Source organism: Ambystoma mexicanum, chromosome 6q, assembly GCF_040938575.1.
Source record: "Ambystoma mexicanum isolate Mex_15411 chromosome 6q, UKY_AmexF1_1, whole genome shotgun sequence".
Classification (NCBI taxonomy): Eukaryota; Metazoa; Chordata; class Amphibia; order Caudata; family Ambystomatidae; genus Ambystoma; species Ambystoma mexicanum.
Genome location: NC_090937.1, coordinates 1,604,299,019 through 1,604,314,616, shown reverse-complemented (window position 1 = coordinate 1,604,314,616; position 15,598 = coordinate 1,604,299,019).

Here is a 15,598-nt window from a genome sequence, read left to right as displayed (position 1 = left end):
GTTGCGCGTGGCGACCGCGTTGCCGGGCTTGACCCCTGCGGGACCCAAGGACCGGGGGTCCTCGCTGTGTTGGCACCGCCCGCGGCTGCACGACTACATGCCCCCGTCGACGTGATGTCCCAGGCACATCAGTGACTGGTGTGTAGGGTTACCCTGCGTCCCGATCCACCACGGGCGGAGGAACCAAGACTGTCTGATCCCTCAGTGCAGGGGTCGCAGACAGAGGAGTGTCCACATCAGAATCACTCACCCCTGACACATGGACTTGATGCTCATCCAACTCAACATGGACGTCAGAGTCGTCATCAAGGCTGGACTCATAGGCAGCCAGAGACAAGATGGACTGCAGCACTTGGGGGTTTTCGTGGCCTACCACCCCACGACCCCCACTAGTGCCGGGTTGATGTGGTGGTAACAACCCTGTGTCTGGCATGACAACACCATCCTCCGCCTCCATTGCGTCATCACCTGAAAAATAGAGAGAAAAAAGGTCACTACACAAGTCAGAAGCACACAACACACACACACACCGACAGCAAACGCATCCGGCAGACATGTGACACACAACATATAACCTGACATGCATGCTGGGTCAACTTTGAATAGCTTCTGTGATCAGACCTGTTGAAAGGTGGCAGTTTCCATGGAAGTGGGTCTATGCAGTGCAGAAAATGTGTACGCCACTCACTACCTACATGTACAAGGACTCCATGGTGTGTGCCAGGAAATGTGAAGGCAGTGCAATGTCAAATTCAGACATCAGGTGCATTGTGCATTCAATGTGTACCATATCTAGAAGCCAAGCACCCCTCCACCCCAGTACCAAAGCAGGGATGCCTAGCATGGTATCAAAAAGCTGACCATACACCTGTGTATTGACAGGCAGTGTTGACTGGCATCAACAGCTTAATGTGATTGAAGTGACAACACTGCAAATGATGCTGGGACAGTAAGCAGGACACATGATGAAAACTCTGGATTCCGCCCATGTGTGACGAAGACACAACAACAGTTGGACAGAGCCATTGGCCATTGAACAGGCTGAGGCCTGTGAGCCACACAGATTGTCAGACCCTAAACATGTGTGCAACGCAGGACTGAGCCACAGTTGACATGGGAAGGCTGATGAGATGCCAGGCAATGTATGTAACCAAGGACTTGTATTACAGTGATCATCCAGTCAAGGACACATAGGGGCATGCGTGCAATGCACATGGAGCGTGAATGGGCACTCATGTCCCGGCGGGACATCAGACCTATGCACAGTACAAGTGAGATACCCTGCATCGAGTACTAAGGCTGTACCACACGGCATATGTCTGGCAGATTCTACGCTGGAAGTTAGCATCTACACAGGACACATGAACAAGAAAGTACACATTGGCAAGATTGAAGCAGACCAGTGCAAAGGTGGAACTGGGGTGCAGAGTGGCAGAGGAGGGGCAAGGGAGCATGCCTACATGGAGTCCCCGCATGCAGGCAGAGGAGACATGCATGACGGAAGCATTGCATTACTTACAAATCAGAACCATGTACACGTCACATGTAGCGGCAATCATGCACAACACATCCCACAAGTGAAACACACACGTCCTCAACAAACACCATCAACACTCACTGGACTGCGCATCAAAGTCCAGCATCTCTCCCACTCCTTCGACCAATTCAGGTGGTATGAACTCCGCAACGAGAGCCTCATGCGGAGTGAGGTCTTCCTCCTCTGGTGCAGGCCCACCACCAGTCACCAGAGTCAAGTTGTAATTAGAGGCACGCTTAGCCTTAGTGCTGCGTTTGATGTCATGCCAACGCTTTTTGCACTCTTGCGCCGTGCAGACCTCATGGCCGAATGAACTAACATGTTCCGCAACATGCTTCCAGTGGGTGTCACGTTGGGCAGCCGTAGTCTGACTATTGGCACCCACTAGCATGTCACGGCTGTGGCCCCGCACGTAGTCCATGAGGAAGTCCAGTTCCTGCTTACAGAAAGGCTTCTTCCTCGACGTGCAGGAGGTCGTGGCTGTGTGTGGGGTCCCAGCCTGTGCTGCAGGTGCAACCTTCCTCCTCTTGGACTGTGGCGCAGACCCTGGCTGGCTAATGCCGCCTTGACCAGTATGGCCAGTGGGTTCGGTGGATTGAGCCAAGGGAGTGGCAGGTGGAGGGATGACCAAAGGCCTGACTTGTGTCAGTGGCAGCTGGGTGCCCACTAATGGACCCTGCGCAGCAACATCAGCTGTGGCAGGGTCATTGACCGCAACGGTCATGGTTGGCAGACTCACAACCGGGGTGCTGTTGGGTGCATCTGCCCCTGCACTTGCCAACACCCGGCTGTTCGGGGCAGCAGATGACATGACTGCGTGTCTTGGTCTGAGCAGCCCGGCCTGCCCCTATGGTTTCCCCCCTGGTCTGTTGGAGATCTACCAAGGGCTCTTCAAGTGCCAACACAGCCTGCGCTGGCAGACCCCGAGTCTGGGTGGCGGTGTCCACAGCTGCACCTGCAGCTACCACTACCCTTGGGCCCGTGGCAGTCGATGGAATGGACTGCCGGGTCAAATGGGTGCCAGTGCCAGATGCAGGAGCTACATCCCCCGGCACCACAGGGGGTGGTGGCATGACTGCACCGACACATGGCACAACATTGTGCTCAAGTGGCGCACCCCTGCCTCTTCCCCCTCTGTGGCCGCCCTGGACACCCTGCAGTCCCCCTACTCCCTGGTCACCACGGCCACGTCCCCGACCACGCCCGCCACGAGGAGGACACCCAGCTGAGGCGCCCCTCACCTTTGGTGGCCTCCCAACCATGTCACAGATGTAGTAGTGCTGGCACAGATGGAGTGGTGCCAATGGGAGTTGTACACCACAATTGACCTGGGCAATTGGGGTGAAGGGGTGGGAAGCAAGATGTTAACAGCCCCCCTGCACCTGCAAGGCTGTATGTGACCCCGGTGATGTGGTGACGGGTCACGCAATGCTCAGGCACCCCAAAACTGCAGTAAAACCGTGCACGCAACCCTGCAGCCTACATGCGTGGATTCAACCTCCCGCAGTACGAGGTGACACCGAGTAACACGAATAACGCGTGCGTTTGGGACACGCAGGCTACTATGACATCGAAAATGGGTGCGATACACAGGGGCACCCGCAGTGAGAAAAAGAGCATGTGCGTCTCACCGTCTGACTAGCGCGATGCATAAAAACACACGTAGCCAATACCCCTGCCAAAAGAAGAGATACGTCCTTGATAGCTGTGAAGTTGTGATGGCACGCGAAACAACAGGAAGCAGCAACACACGTCGGTTTCCATGAAAGGCACGTACAGCGAACTGCTGGGCCCGCTCACCTTTAACCCATGCTGAGGGAAACACACGCGCGCGTCACGTCACTTACGCGCATGGGCTCTTTCCTCGTATTACACACGAACGTGGAGTTTTTCACGCGTGCTGAAATGCCCATGCATGCCTGTGCGCGTCACGTCACAGGGGCGCTTGCGCTTCAGGGGCCTTCTGTCCAATGAAATTGCGTATGCGTGCAGACGTGCTTACGCGCTAAGGGCCTTTCCTCAAATTATACGCTGACGTGCCGAATTTTCACGTGCCAAATCACTCCGTATCAAGCTGGCCACGCGTAAGCACACGGAAGACCACGCTCCTGCCCAGAAGGCCGAACTACTGCCCCCCAGAGCCCCGAGCACGCTCCCACCTGCCATCTGCTGCTGCCTGACTGCCTGCTGCCCACATGCCCTGCCATTTGCTGCCTGCACATCAGCTAGGGGTGCTGTTGCTGTGACCACCCCTGCTGGAACCGAAGACTCCCGACTGGGATTCCATCGCTCCACAGCCCAGCCTCAGGACCCAGTTGCCCACCCACTCCTGCCTCTGGGGTTGTCATGTCGGGCACTGCAACATCTGGCACCACTGACAACCCCCTGGCCAGAGAGGCAGAGGGGCACCAGCTTCAGTGCCACCGAAGTTGATGTCCTGGTGGAGCAAGTCCTGGGGCAGTATGATGCCCTCTTCGGAAGTTCCCGCGCCGACAAGGAAGGATGGACTCGGATCTGGACTGACATCGTGACTGCCATCAACGTGGAGGGGGTGGCAGTCTGCGACTTCCAACATGTCAAGAAGCGCTGGGAGGACTTCAGGTCCAGGACCCTGAACAAGGCCCAGCGCCTCTTGAAGGCAGCGGATGCCAAGGGGCGTCGGGGCCACTTGTCGGAAGATCAGATGAGGGTCCTGGAACGCATATCCCCAGCGCTCCACGTCCAGGTCCTTGAGAAGCAGACCCGTCTGGAGTCGAGCGGTAAGTGTACATGCATCCTGATTGTGAGCTGTGCATGTGGTGATGTTTCAGTAGTGTGCAGGTTGCACATCTGTTTGTATGGGGTCGAGTATGGGTGGGGGTGTACAGGGCCGTGGGGCTAACACATGCGAGGGCTGGAATGTGTGAGACATGGATGGTGCTTGTGTGTGTAGGCTTGCATGCCAAATGCCGTTGTGTGGGCACACATGTTTGGATGAATGTGTATGTAAGTAGACATGTCCGTGATATCACACATGTATGTTGTTTTCAGCTGCATGTATCAGCACTGTGTACATGTGCATTTGTGTGTATTTGACAAGGGTGCAACAGTGATGCAACATGGATGCATGTGACAGCCGGATGTGGAAGCCTGATTGGCAGATGTGACATGGATGCCCATCTGAACACTGCGACACTTGGCAGAGGTGTACACATGCCATGCATGCAAGTGTGGTGGTGTGTGTACATGTGTGGTGCACTTCCTGTGTTGCATGTGATGTCTGGCTCAGCTTTGCCTGCTCATGCTGTTGTATGGATGGTGCTGGCAGTTGCAATATGGCTGTGGTATGGCTCCTGTGTGCGAGTTCAAATGACATGTGTGTTGGGGATTGTGATGGCATGTCTGAGGTTTGCCAATGCCACTCATGTACAACTGTCATGTGTGTATGTGTCCATTGTACAGTGCCCTGATGCCTGTGTTTTATTTCTCCCTGTCTGCAGCGTCAACTGATGAAGAGGGCGGAGAAGGTGCTGTGGAGCACAGGGCGGGTATCCCACCGCCAGCCGGAGACGCAAGGCCCGGCTCCCCTCCCATGTTGTCATCTCGTCGGGGAGTGAGGAGTCCGGTGCCGCGTCCCAGGCCGCAGCTGCCGGGGGGAGGTCCAAGAGGCGGAGATTGGAGTTGGACTCCTCGGCAGCAGAAGGGGCAGCTGGGACCCCACAGGGCCCAACGGGGGAAGATGGCACGGAGTCATCCAAGTTGGTGGGGGGTTTGGTGGAGGAGGAGGCCGTGCAAGCAACAGAGACGGGGTCTGGAGGTAGGGATCCCACTGGTGCTAGTGGTACAGTGCAGGACCAGGGACAGGAGGCAGCACAGGCCGCCGCGGAGGTGCCTGTGTGCAATCCTGTCCCTGATCCTGTCCCTGCATCATCTTGCACCAGCAGGGATGCCTACGTCCAGACCCGTTTTCAGGCAGGGGATGAGCAAACGACAACTGGCCTTCCTCTGCCTGCAGACGTGGCTATCCGGGTCCGGGTTGAGCCTGTCCTGACTGGTGTGGCGTTGCGTCAACGGGCCATGTGAGGTGACCTGCAGTGTTTTCATGAGGAGACTACACGTCATCTCGAATGGCTCGTTCACCACGTCAGCCTGCTGGGACAGGTCACCCAGGCAGGATTCCTCCGTTTGATGGGGCTTGCTACGACCCCCTCCTCAACTGAACCCCCTACGCGTCAGTCGTCCTCCGTGCCATCTTCCCACCCATCAGTCACCTTGGTGCCCTGTGGAGCTGCCTCTGACGATGTGCGGCCAGGCTGGTGGAGGAGGCATCCCTGCCACAGTCGGGAGTCGGACGTCCAGCAGGGGTGGCCACATCAACGACTGCACCCCAGCTGGCGGAGGATGTGCACGAGCAGAGGCACAGCAGCAGCAGCAATGTGGTGGGAGCCATGAAGACTCGGGGCCTTCAACATCGGAGGGGCAGGCATCGGCCGGAGGTCAGGAGGACCCAGGACAGAGAGTGTCTTCCGTGTGGCAGCGGTTGGGCCACGCCATAGATGCGGAGCGGCAGCGGGCAGAAGAGGCACGGCTCACAATGGTCAGGGCGGAGAACTCCATGCGGAGGGTCCTGAGGCGGGCTGAGTGCCTCGAGGCAATCCGCAGGGGGTTGGAGGTGGACACGTCAACGGCCCTGTGGACCCTCGAGTCCATGGAGGAGGACTGCTCCGGGACATTGAGCAGGAGTTCGATGATGCCCTGCCCCGGGACATCCAAAAGTGAGCCGTCAGACTAGCCCGCTGCCCTTGCACATAGTTATGTAGGTAGTGTTTGAATTTTGAATTTATTTTGGACCTTTTGGACATTGGCCACATTTTTGTATATAGTTTATGTTATTAGTTAGTGTAGTTAGATAGGTTTCATTTCTTTTGTTGGGATAATGGACCCTGGCTTGTTCGTCTGTACATAGTTCACTGTTGGATTTTATTTTTCTTTCACAATTTACCCATGGAGCAATGGCTTTCAATTATTATTTCCCATTGGATTTTTTTTTGTGGACAGTGACTTTGGATTATGATTTGTGGTTTTGCTTTTTTTCACGGACATGCTTCTTTTCATTTTTGTACATTCCCATTTCTGTTTCTTTATTTTTGATTCTATTTATGTTTCCTTTAATACATATTTTTTTATCGAACTTCAATGTGTCGTATCATCTCATTGGTTTATGCATATCATGATATGGGTTTTGAGATTCACTGACACCCATTGGGTGTATGTGAGGGAAATGTGTTTCTTTCGAAACTTGCAATTGGTGTTCTGTCATGTAATTGCCAATTATGAGTGGCTGGATGCAATACTCGGGTGGGTGTTTTGCATTTGGAGGCTGACCATAGGGACCAGGGATCTAGATTGTGATGACATGTTGGCTGGGGAACATGAGGTAGGGCCTGCTGGCAGGTGCCCCACAGTGCTGGGGGGTGGGGGTGGTGGGGAACATGAGTTGGACATGGGTGGGGGCCTGCTGGCAGGTGCCCCACAGTGCTGGGGGTGGGGGTGGTGGGGAACATGAGTTGGACATGGGTGGGGGCCTGCTGGCAGGTGCCCCACAGTGCTGGGGGGTGGGGGTGGTGGGGAACATGAGTTGGACATGGGTGGGGGCCTGCTGGCAGGTGCCCCACAGTGATGGGGGGTGGTGGTGGTGGGAGACATGGGTGGGGGCCTGGTGGAGGGTGCCCCTGCACTGCTGGGGGGTGGGGGTGGTGGGAGACATGGGTGGGGTCCTGGTGGAGGGTGCCCCTGCACTGCGGGGGGGTGGGGGTGGTGGGAGACATGGGTGGGGGCCTGGTGGAGGGTGCCCCTGCACTGCTGGGGGGTGGGGGTGGTGGGAGACATGGGTGGGGGCCTGGTGGAGGGTGCCCCTGCACTGCTGGGGGGTGGGGGTGGTGGGGACATGGGTGGGGCCTGCTGGCAGGTGCCCCACAGTGCTGGGGGGTGGGGGTGGTGGGGAACATGAGTTGGACATGGGTGGGGGCCTGCTGGCAGGTGCCCCAAAGTGGTGGGGGGTGGGGGTGGTGGGGAACATGAGTTGGACATGGGTGGGGGCCTGCTGGCAGGTGCCCCACAGTGCTGGGGGGTGGGGGTGGTGTGGAACATGAGTTGGACACGGGTTGGGGCCTGCTGGCAGGTGCCCCACAGTGCTGGGGGGTGGGGGTGGTGGGACACATGAGTTGGACATGGGTGGGGGCCTGCTGGCAGGTGCCCCACAGTGCTAGGGGGTGGGGGTGGTGGGAGACATGGGTGGGGGCCTGGTGGAGGGGACATATCCCTGCCATTGACAAAGATGTCCTGATCGCCCTCACTACGCAAACAAAACCAGCTCACTTCCTAAATGCATGCCCACCTCAGCCACATTCCATAGAATCACCACCTTTGCCCGCATTGGCTCATCATCACCAGTTCCTGTCTCTCACATGGTACTTTCCCCTCTGTACTGCAGAAATCTTCCCCTCCTCAAAAAAAATCCCTAGACACTGCACTCGCCAAAAACTGCTGACGCTTACTCTCCTATCATAACCTTACCATAATCAAGCAACATTTCATCACAACCCAACTTCAACAACACATCCTCACAAACAACCCCTTCCAATCTGGCTTTTGACCTGGAAATATCCCAAGACTTCTACACTTCATATCCACGATTGCCTCCACAACATCCCTGACAAAGGACACACAGCACAACTCATACTGCTCCATCTGTCTGCAGCCTTTGACACACATCCTATTCCACAGGATAACTGATACTTTAGGCACACTCCTCGACTTGTTTACCTGCTTTGTTACGGTCAGGATATGAAACAAAAGCAGTCTATCTACTTATCAACTTAACATACTTATTAATCTCGTATGTACCAATTTTACTGAAAATTGGCTGGAATAAGTCAGCCTTAAATCAACCCTTCAAAAATCTGCATGTAGGGTGAGTGCAATATTGTCAATGGTATTAATATTAACTTGCGCTTATACATATCTAGATTGCTTTCATGCAATTATCACAGAGGGTTTTATTACAAGCCGCTGTTTATTTCATAGCATTTTCTAGAATACTACAACATTGTAGAAGTAGCATTTCGTAGGGATAGGCCAGGCCTCACATCTGACATCGGAGAACCAATGGGCTAACACCTTTAATGTTCAATATAGGTGGACTACCACTCAGTACACAATCCAATTGTCCGATAGGTTTCCTAGAGAAGGGCCTAGGGTGTGGCATCGTTGTGACGCGTGAATGTGACAAAACTGACCTGCGAACTAGAGCTCGTCGACTTGGATTTGGATTCTGTTTATCCCTGCACTGATCCCTGTTAATTTGATTGTAATAAACCACAGCTTGAACTTGCTGTCAGTGTGGGATTGCGCTGCTTTTGGGTAAAGGGAAGGAGTTAAGCTTTCGATGAGTTCAGGGTCCGCAAACTCCTAGTAGCCCTCTCACCTACCTGGGAGTTTTCTCGCAACAACTTCCACACTGCAGTCAAAACACTGATTCTGCCCAAGCTGGATTACAATAATGCTTTCCTCGCTAGGCTACCTGACAGAAGCCTTTCCTTCTGCACACCATATAAAATCCAGCAGCAAGGCTCATCCTCCACCTACCCAAACATTCACACATCATTCCAACTCTTGCCCAGCTCCACTGGCTCCCTGTACTCCACATAATTGCCTTCAAAAGACGTTGCAATTTATTCAGAGTCATACGCATTAAATCCCCATCTTATTTTCACAACAATCTCAAACACATCACACACACACACAAGCCATCATCTCCTACACATTTTACCATGCACACTAACATGCACACAAAAACAAGCATGTACCCTACGGGCACTCAGAGCATGGAACACCCTACCACTTCACATCCTCACTGCACCCACCACCTGTGATGCTGGAAATGCATCGGAGGGACAGGGCCTCCGTATCCTTGTCCTGCCTTTTTATCGTGTGTTCTGTTGTGTTTTCTGCGCAGGAGTTCATGTGGGACTCCTGGCGGTGCAGCTCTCTCTTTTTTGGTTTGGTGAACAGAACCATGGGATACCCTTATGGCACCCATGGGTGGGGGTACACCCCTGTGCCCCTAGTGTATGTTTTTGGGCACCTGTGGGTGGCCCTCAGAGCAGGGTATGGGCTGGTGGCAGCTCCATGCTGAATTTGACAGGTGCTCTGAGTATCCTCCATTTTGGGATACCCAGGCCCTGCCACTGGAATCAGTTGATTCCTGATACAAATCAAGATGGCCCCTGTGGCCTTGTGCTTTCTATTGCCGGTTACCTTGTTTTCCCAAAGTCCTGGGAAGCCCTGACTCTGTCCCTTCCCCCTGACTGGCTGTTGGGTGGAAGTTCCATATATGGTGTCGTTGTGAAGTCCAGTCCAGACTGGCTGGAGCCTTCCCAGTGACTGTATGTTGTGGGTACGCCCTGTGGGTGGGACCTGGGTGAATGGAGAGTGTGACCAATATGCACTTCTTGTTGTGGCTGTCTGGTTTCTGGTATGAGAGACAAAGACTGAGACAGCCCTGCCTGAAACTGGCCTGAATGCAGTTTGTAGTTTAAAATGGCTGGGTACTTGTCCCAATCCACATTCCTTGTTGTGAGTGTCTGAGAGGGAGGAAGATGGCCTGAATGCACTGTATGCCTGATTGGCTGACTGACTGCATGAATGCCCTTCTGTATGATTGGCTTCTGAGTGTGAGCCAGTAGTGTGGATGAGAGATAGGATAGTATATCTGGGGACCTCTCACCACTGTAAATTGTTCAGAATCTGTGTCTACACTTGAAGAGTAACTGGAACTGCTGATCCACGACGCCCAGCTGGAAGAAGAAGACTTGCTGTTGCATTTACTTCGACCTGATCTGAAAGCTGCTGAACTCGTCAAGGACTGATCCGAGAGAGGACCTGGTAAGGTGCCCTCTTCCCGTGCTCCGAGGGACCATCGAGCACCACTAACCTTTGCCGAAGCTCCCTGGAAGTCGGACCCTCGAAAGGCTGCCAACCCGAGACGGGACCACTGAGGAGAACTAAGTGAAGCACCAGGACTTCGTCGCTGTCGAAGTCCATTGCCGTCGACCAGGGTTTGCAGGTTGTGTAACCGCTGGAGGCCCGTCGAAGTCGTGTTGCCCCAGAAGAGGGGACCGCTTGACGCCGTGCCGGCGACGACCAGAGCCGCCCGCTCCTTTGCCTATGAACATTTGAATCGAAGGACTCCCTTGTCCGCAACATCGACCGCTTTGTCCTTCCAGAGAAAGTCAAGGCTGCCGACGCACCAAGGAGAATCCGCCGGTGGGTTTCCCGCCACCCAGAGACCACAAAGACTTCGACGACTCGACGCCCTGGCTGGGCCACAGTTCTTCTGAAACTCTTTGCGGTCCTGAACAATCACTCACCGAGGTGCCCCGCACACCTCATCCTCGCAGGACGTCGCTGACGAGCACCGCCTGGATCGACGTCGTGGTCTCGACACCCTCGAACTTCTCATCGACGCCGTCGATGTCAAGTTCATCTTCTTCGACGGCTCTCGATGCTCCGTGGCTCCTGCTTGAAAGGGAGTCACTCAAGAAGGATCCGTCGATGCTTCTTCGAAGAACTCTATTCCACCAGGTACATTGGGGGGGTAAAAACATTATAGGAGAGAACAAGACTATTGAGCAATACAAGAACTGGGCTTGTGCTATATATCTTTATTTTATAGGTTGCCCAGGTGGGGGGATCTCCACACAAAACTGTGCTTAGCGGTAGAAGTTAGTATTCTGCCTATTTTCTCAACCATCTTGCTTTCCCTCCTATCTCTATTGCTGGTTTCCTTGTTATTGATCTGTGTGACATTCTAACAGTATAGTTGATGCACTTTAATGAGATCTAATAATATTGGTTGTACCACTTTAGAATTGTATATATTTACCAATGTTGATTTCCGAGTACAAAGTGTGTTATTGTGATAGTGTACATACCTTTGAATATTAATTATATAAAGACTGTGTTTTCAGTAATACAGTGTGTGGACATTCCTTTGTGGGTGTTCGGGGACTACACTGTACTTAAGAACCAGCCCGCATCACCTCCTGAGAAGCTAGGCCTTGATTGCTCGTCCATTGCTACAAAATAGAGAATCTTGGCTGGGGTCCTCTGTGCCTCTCCTCTACCATATAGAGAGCAGAAGTACAGGCATCCCCCACTGGTATCTTTACACCACCCCTTTCCAAAAGAGCATCAAAACATACCTGTTTCTCCACACGGAATCCAGCCACTCTACCTCTGCTGCTACCAATTGCCAATCCCAATATTCCTATACAATCCAGTCAACAGTTTGTAACTTCTTTTTCACTTCCCACCTTTCGAAGCTTGTAAGGCTGTCAAGAGGAAGATTAATGTGTCATTCATAGCGTAAGCCCCCGGCCCTATACCAAAGAGATAAGAGGATTGCATCACTCATGGCGTCCATCTCCTCTCCTCCACCATACAGCAAGCACAAGAGACGCTATTCACTGAGACAACCCTACCGGCCATACTCCAGAACCATTGAAGAGGAGATACATTTGCAGGCTCAAGAATAAATAAAAATCATGTAACCTAAGATGACGAAAGCAAGTGACCTCTCTGCCAGACGGACACATGTAGACGCATGAGAAATGAGGCAGGCACTCACCATGAAGTTACACGGACACAAGATCAAACCTAGATTTAGACACAAAGAATATACTTGCATTCACTGAAAACACTAGAAACATATCATAATCAAAGCATATGCTGAAACACAAGATGCCTAAGAATACATATAAAGCATGCTAGATGCAGAACGCAACAGTAACAAGCAGACATTTTGGACAAAATGGACAGCGCATCCATGCTGGTTTAAATGAGAGACAAGGAGAAGCCTTAAGGCTGCAGAGATATCAGAGTCGCTGAACTAGCAAAAAATATAAATCTGAGCGAGTCAGACAAGTAGCTGCACAAACTCATACCAAGGTCATGACAGAAAATGGAGATCTGGACTAGCACAGAGGAGAACGGAAGATAACAATTCCCAAGAGCAAGGCATATTTCTCTTAGATTAAATAAGGAAACAAACAACCCATGAAGACCAGGTGTTTATTAATTAGGGCTAATATTGAAAGAAAGCTTGAACTAGTCTCCAGTGGACAGAAAGGGAAAAGACACACATATTAAAACAGGCTAAAATCCTAAATGTCGAGCAGAATAATTCAAAACGTCTCCTCACTAGTTATTCATAGTTGGAGAAACGGGTCGATTCGTTAACTCCAGACACAGACAGACCAAGACCTTCACTCCCTTTAATTTCTCAGAATAAAGATACAAGACCGAGCTTAATTCAAAGTTGAAGGCCCTGGCCCGTGGCCTAGGGAATCACTGATGGCATGCTATAATTGGGAATGGAAGCACCTCAATGCCGCTCCCACGCCATAAATTGTTGCTCATGTGCTGGTGACCAGCAAAGGGTAGTAAGACCACTGCCAACCAATCCCCGTCCTCCAATAACGCCATTTTGCAACTGTTGCACCAGCCTATCCAGTAGTGTAGAGATGACACGTATTCACCGTTATCAATTTAGGGACTGAGGTGGAGCCATCAGATAGGGTCTAGCCAATAAGCATACTAACCACTATGTATTCTATACCTAGATGATTCCCCTATCCCGATCAAACATTCCCATAGGTTTTCGCAACAAGAAGTTAGATATGACATTGGTTATGACGCGTTGTGTACTTTTAAGCCACTGTCAAGCTCAATTTGTGTTTGTTGTTGTCCCTGTTTTACAGTGATTGTTAATAAAGCCTTTGACGTTTACTTTGACTCTTCCATTTACCGGGCTCTGGATTTCCTGGCCTATCTGGTTTGCTCAGCGCTGGGACTTTTTTCCGCCCCACCATTATATATGATAGCAGAGCCGGATTGTTGACCAGGTCCCCCGGAAGGTCAATTCTTTTCCGACCGCGAGCATGAGGACTGTGGAGCAGTCCGTGTTGAGAGCCCCGAGAATCATGCATGAACCGTAACACGTCTGTCAGGAGACACACTGCAAATCAAGTGGCCGGTTAAGGCAGGAGCGATATCGGAGGCCTTGGCTGATCCACGGATGTAAGCATAATGGCATCGAATTGACTAACGAAGGTGGGAGGTAGGTGGTGGTTCAGAGTTGGCAATTGTGATTATGAGATGAGAACCTAGGACAAGGTCATGGAAGGTGACGTATTAAACCTCGGAATGAGGTATTGAAGTAATGATTCATAAACGATATCCTAAGCCAAGGGGTAAGGAAGAATAGGTTTCAAACATCACGTTGGAGTGTAAGTAAGAGAAGGTTCCCTTGCACTGTGACAAGAAGATGGCTGTGGGGTTTTGGGGTTTTGATTGTAGGATTTTGAAGGTGCACCTATATGTGTAAATGATTGCTGGCCAACACGTCACACCCCTGAAGTATCACACAATTCCTTCCTTGCCACGGAAGCCAAATGCAGTTGACCCCTCCCAAGTTGGTTTGCACAGGGATCCTGATCTTGATATACACAGGCACCACGAGGCAGTCAAAGGGGGAAGAGGTTTAAGGAGAGGTTGTGGATAGGTAAAGGGTATTGGGGTCACCGGTAAAAGCTTTAGGAATATTGCATGAGTATGGGTAAAGGGAGCATAGGGGAAAAGACATAGCATGTACATATAACCTTAACCAACCTGTGCCTCTCAGAGCTAAACCTCATGAAGACCCTTCTTAATTAGGATCTTCCCTGACCAGCGTCTTGCTGTATTCACAGCAAGAGTGTTCTCGCTCTGAGAGCTGCAGTATGCACCGCTGGTGTTCATGAGCCCGATGCGGAGCAAACATATGTCTCCATCTCAACCTTGCGGCATTCCCTTTCACGAAACGTGAGAGAGTTGTATGCATATATGAGGGAATGGTGCATCAGCACCCAAAACAAGAATTACATGCCCATTCCAAAAACACTTAACTGATGCCTGAGGGGGCTTGCCAGCACCTCCCCAGGCAATGTTGAATCCAGCTTTGGCGGCCTCGCTGCCTCATGTGCGCTGAAGCCCAGTAACGGCAGAGTGCTCTGGAAGTGTCTTCACCGCCCGGCCCGGTACGCATGCACTTTAGCGTATGCTGCTCCAATCCCTCACGAGGGATAGAGCACTGCTAAATCACCGGCAGGCCCGGGTACTCCAATCTCCAGCACAATTCAGAACAGCCTTCCTCCTCCGACCCGTGCCTGCATACCGCAATCACGAACAAGCAGCAGGGGCCGGAGAGAGGCTTAAGCATCCTCAACTTGACACACCATATCCAACTGCCACTGGCTTCATGGGAAATGTAGTCTTTTACTCATTTTCCTTGTAGCAGTTCTCCTGAGCTGCTTCCCTATGTGCACAACCCATATTTTCCTAACACGGCAGTAGGTTGCAAGCAGATTCAGGAAGTGGCAGAAGGGTTGTCCGCCAGCGGTAGGTGGTGAGGAGATTTTGGGAAGCAAGCAGGAGAGTGACAAGTTGTTTAAGGTTGTGAAAACAAGGGTTTCTTAATATTGGTTTATATTGTGTAGTATATGGAGTATTGAGTGAGGGTGGCATTTGTGGTTCACACCCAAACACTGGTTGGTGAAGCCGAGAGGCTTGAGAAGAGATGCAGGAAGTGTTGGAAATTGGAGAAAATATTCATCATACAGAGAATGTGGAAGAGGAGTAGATGTGAAGGGGGTATTTTTAAAAGTCAGTAAGTATTGGCAGTCAAGAGCGTGACGTGCCATCGTGGGAAGAGACACTCCCCTTATGCATCTGTCTAAATCCCTGCCAAGGTTCACGGATACGATCCAAAAGGACCACATGCTGTGGGTTTGGGCAAGAGCAGATAAGATGGTTTTACCTTGGCCCCAAGAGGGAACGCATTCGAAATCAGTGCTGCAACAAATGATGACATATTTACATTCTGCATATAAAAAGAACACGCTACAGAAGCAACTGCCTATTTTAGAGCTATGGAAGATGTTTGGGGATGAGGTGAAAGACCTACTTCCAAAGGAGTGGATG